Source organism: Triticum dicoccoides, chromosome 6B (assembly GCF_002162155.2).
Source record: "Triticum dicoccoides isolate Atlit2015 ecotype Zavitan chromosome 6B, WEW_v2.0, whole genome shotgun sequence".
NCBI classification, from domain to species: Eukaryota; Viridiplantae; Streptophyta; class Magnoliopsida; order Poales; family Poaceae; genus Triticum; species Triticum dicoccoides.
This window is the reverse complement of record NC_041391.1, coordinates 199,892,071-199,897,213: the sequence shown is the minus strand read 5'-3', so window position 1 is coordinate 199,897,213 and position 5,143 is coordinate 199,892,071.

Sequence of the window (5,143 nt, the reverse complement as noted above, 5' to 3'; positions counted from 1 at the left end):
GGGGGGCGAGCCGCCCATGCCGATGACCTTTGTCCATCCAGAGGCATCGGACAACTTGCTGGAAGCACTTGGAGGCGCTTCCATTGATGAAGAACAATGTACTCTTATGAGTATGGTGATTGAGAAAGTCCGGTCCGCCAAAAGTGGATTGACTGAAGCCTGCGCCAGCCTCCTGACGGGCTTTGAGGTAAGTAATAAAATTGTAAAAAAGTATCAGAGTATAGACAGTAGCCCTTGATGCTCTGTTTGGTGTTCGGAAAAGGCCGAACAGAGGGTCAAATAACATCCGCAGGAGTCTAATCAGAATATGTCTATGTGAATAAGCAGGCGTCGCTGCTGGCCGCTGCCGCTCGTACTGCGGAGGTCTTCGGACTGAAGCGGGACCTGGAGCGGACCGAGGAAGAGCTCAGCCTCGTGAAGAGGCAGCTCGAGAAAAACAAAGGTACACAATACCCTGTCTGTATATTTATAAAGAAAAAATTGTTGACGCTAATAATAGCATCATGAATTTTAATAGGGGCCACGACCGAAGTGGCGGCCCTTAAGAAGGCGCTGACCGAGGCCGAAGACAAAGCGGCCAAGGAACACGCCGAGCGTGAGAAGCAAGAGGCCCGTGTCGACGAGGTCCAGCAAGAGCTCCAGGATTTCGTCAAAAAATATGAGTCCTTGGAGTGCGACTCTAAGACGCGAGAGTCCGAGCTTGCTGAGGCCCTCCAGAGCGTGCGAGACACCAAAGCCGAAGCCCGAAGGGCCCTCCAGGAGATTCAGGCGGTCAAGAAGATAGCGGCGGGTAAGGCATTCATTATGCAAAGCAAGCATGTGAAGGAGACTTCCCTTTTACTTACCCGAATTCGGAGCTCTCCAGGAGCGTTCGCAGATCTGCCGCGTAGCATATCGGATGCCGTAGAGTTCTACCTGGCCAAAGAAGGGAGCTTGATGGAGAAGTTGTTCTGGTCTCAATATATTGGGACCGAACATCCAATGCCCTTGAGCGACCAGCTGAAACAACTGGTCGAATTGCACAAGGCGGCCGAACTGGCCATGAAGGACCTTATAGTCCGGCTGTTGCCCGGCGAGCCCTTTCCCAGCAGCTACTTCGGCCTCGTGAAGCGTCTTGTAAATGCCTGCCCACGACTTGAAGTCATAAAGCGGTTTGTCTGCATTGAAGGTGCGCGCAGGGCCTTCGCCCGCGCGAAAGCGCACTGGGCGAAGATGGATGCCGAGAAGCTGGTGACGGAGGGGCCGCCGGAGGGCAAGGAGCACACCACCCCGAAAAGTATTATGACAGTGTCCTGAAGGGCGCCCGCCTTGTGGCGGAGGAATGTTCTAAGGATGTAATATTTGAATGAAAGTACTCATTTGATCATGTAATATGAAAACGAGTTCATTTGCGCTATATAACACTTGTTGATTTAAAATTTTACCTTCTATGCGGCCGTTTATAAAATCTGAGAGTTGGCCAGTCGTCGGCTTCTGCCCCCATGTAACTAGTACCGGGGTGTTCGGGATAAATCTAAACACTCTTTATCAAAAATTTTGGTCCTTTAAGGAGGTGTTTAGCACAACGAACAAGGCAATCAGACTATATAGCTTTATCACTCCCACTTAGCCATAGAAGTCTATAATTTTAAATTTTGGCGTAGCCCCTGGTATTCGGAAGGCCGAACTTGGGGTGCTATACATGCCTAAATCGGACAAGGCCGATTCCTCGCCCAAAGTGGAAAAAATCTTTAAGGATTTGAGACCTCTCGAACAGCGACCAGCTCTTGCCGCATCATGACAGTCAGCTTTCGGCTTTCTCTACTGAGGTGCCCGTCCGGAAGAACCGGGACACAATCGCAGTAGTTCTCTTAGTGCCACCTTAGCCGATGTAGCGGAATGTAAGGTAGCAAAACATGGGAGCCGGGCAAACCCAACTATTGACCCAAGACATGATTCGGAGTTGATGCATATAATGCTATAAGTTCGGGGTGCCGCACTGTCGAAATGTTCGGACTTTTCTTGTCATGTTATGGGGTACACTGAAGCCCCTGGCGGACTGAACGTACCAGAATGTACGGGTGCAATTTGTAATAAATAAGCAGTCAAGGAAAAAGATAAAGAAATGTAATAATAAGCTGACGCTGTACATTATTTTCCATTGTTATTTGAATAATACGTCAAGGCGTATGTATACAAGCAGTGCGATAAGCAAAATAGGACTATTTGACATGTCCTGACCAAAGGCGAGCTGCGTGTGGGTATGTAAAACAGGTATAGCGGTAGATATCAGAGACCACCTGGGGATTCCTTTGTACGTCAAAGCTCCTTGCTTCCTTGGTGTTTCAGTCCCGTGATGGGTCCAATAGTCAGGTTACCGGAGGAGCCTCCAGAAAATAGGGACCTGAAAGAAAGAAAAGGGTGAAAGTGTATGTGTCTTGGGGCGGTTGAGCCGCATTGTGGACCGTATTGTAGCCGTGCCTCCGCCTATGCCCATGGTATTTTAAGTGCGTAATTATGTACGCGCAGTACAAATTTCACCGCTTGACTGGGACTAGGACGGAGGCCGAATTGCTAGGCAAGCTCCAGACGGTCCTGTTGCAGAGTAGTTCGGACTCGCTTGGCGGTATCCGGGGGCTTTATTGTTGAGTTAGAGATCTGCCTAAGAAGGCTGCTCTGTACTTCTGCTGCGAGGGCCGCAGTGTGCTCCTCTCTACGGAGGGAGCGCTCTATGTTTCCATTTACTGTTATAACCCCGCGAGGTCCGGGCATCTTGAGCTTGAGATAGGCATAATGTGGCACCGCATTGAATCGAGCAAATGCGGTTCGTCCTAGTAGTGCATGATAACCACTACGGAAGGGGACGATATCGAAGATTAACTCCTCGCTTCGGAAGTTATCCGGGGATCCGAAGACCACTTCCAGTGTGATTGAGCCTATGCAACAGGCCTCTACACCTGGTATGACACCTTTAAAGGTGGTTTTGGTGGGTTTGATACTTGAGGGATCAATGCCCATTTTGCGCACTGTATCCTGATAGAGCAGGTTCAGGCTGCTGCCACTGTCCATAAGGACTCTTGTGAGGTGGAATCCGTCAATGATGGGGTCGAGGACCAACGCGGTCGAACCGCCATGACGGATATTGGTCAGATGGTCCCTGCGATCGAAAGTGATCGGACAAGAAGACCATGGGTTGAACTTTGGGGCGACTGGCTCCATCGCATAGACGTCCCTTAGTGCACGCTTCCGTTCCCGCTTGGGAATATGGGTTGCGTATATCATGTTTACCGTTTTCACTTGGGGAGGAAATTTTTTCTATCCTCCTGTGTTCGGTGGTTGGGGCTCCTCATCGTCATCGCTATGCAGCCCCTTTTCCTTATTTTCGGCATTCAACTTGCCGGCCTGTTTGAACACCCAGCAATCTCTGTTGGTGTGGTTGGCTGGTTTATCGGGGGTGCCGTGAATTTGACACGAGCGATCGAGTATGCGGTCCAGACTAGACGTGCCCAGATTGTTTCTTTTGAATGGCTTTTTCTGCTGACCGGACTTAGAGCCAGTGAATCCGGCATTGACTGTCGTGTCTTCGGCGTTATCGCCATTGTTGCGACGCTTGTGTCTGTTGCATCGGGGCTTGCCGTTGTTATCTCTGGCATATGAAGTGCCAGGATTTCTTGGTGTGCTGTTGCTACGAGCCAGCCAGCTGTCCTCGCCCGCACAGAAGCGGGTCATGAGTGTCGTGAGGGCTGCCATGGACTTCGGCTTCTTTTGGCCGAGGTGTCGGGCGAGCCACTCGTCGCGGATGTTATGCTTAAAGGCCGCTAGGGCTTCGGCATCCGGACAGTCGACAATTTGGTTCTTTTTAGTTAGGAACCGAGTCTAGAATTTCCTGGCTGACTCTCCGGGCTGTTGGGTTATGTGACTTAAGTCATCAGCATCCGTGGGTCGCACATAAGTGCCCTGGAAGTTGTCAAGGAATGCGTCTTCCGGGTTCTCCCAACTGCCAATGGAGTTTGCCGGCAGGCTATTCAGCCAATGCCGAGCCGGTCCTTTGAGTTTTAGTGGGAGGTATTTGATGGCATGTAGAACATCGCCGCAGGCCATGTGAATGTGGAGAAGGGAATCTTCAATCCATACCGCGGGGTCTGTTGTACCATCGTACGATTCAATATTCACGGGTTTAAACCCTTCCGGGAATTCATGATCCATTACTTCGTCAGTGAAGCATAGGGGGTGTGCGGCGCCTCTATGTCGGGCTACATCACGACGCAGTTCAAATGAGTCTGGTCTGTTGTATTAGGCCCGACCGGATTTGTTTTTAGTATATCCGGCGTGACGGTCATCGTCATGCGTTGGGGCGCACCCCCGTGATCCGTAGATCGATCTTGACTATCCTGCTTTGTTTTCCAATTTGTCTCGCAGGTCATGCATGTAGTCTTGGGCCTTCGTGTTTTTGCTTGTTTGACGACAGGGTGTGGGCTGGTGTTCGGGCTGATATGCCACTTTATCTCGTCCACGAGGTGGCCGGTCAGCCGCATCCTCTGCTGGTAGTGTAGGCTTTAGGGCCTCCTCCTCGAATCGAGGTAACAACCTGTGATTTGGGTAACTTTTGGTTGGGTGCTCGAGTCCATATTCCTCGACTGCCAGGACCTCGGTCCATCTATCAGTTAGCAGATCTTGATCAGCTTGAAGCTGCTACTACTTTTTCCTCAGGCTTTTTGTAGTGGCTATAAGCCGGCGCTTGAAGCGCTCCTGCTCGACGGGGTCCTCAGGCACGATGAATTCTTCGTCGCCGAGGCTCACCTCGTCTTCGGAGAGGGGCATGTAATTATCATCCTCCGAGTCTCCATCCATTGCCTGTTTATCAGGGCTAACTTGCCCATCCTCCTGTCCGGCTTGCTCGAAGCTTGGCTGGGCGGGATTGCTTTCATCTTCGGTATTATCTGGAGTACTATTGTATCCTGTGTTGGTATCACTATTTTTGCTATGGCGGGGCTTAGAGCGGCGCCGCTGACGTTGGCGCTTAGATTGTTTCTCAAGGGGGTTGTCCTCCATTGCCTCATCGCCATTGCTTCCTTTGGGTGTGTCCACCATGTATATGTCATATGACGAGGTGGCTGTCCAGCGCCCTGTGGGTGGCCGTTCCTGTTCTTCTCCTGCATCGTCG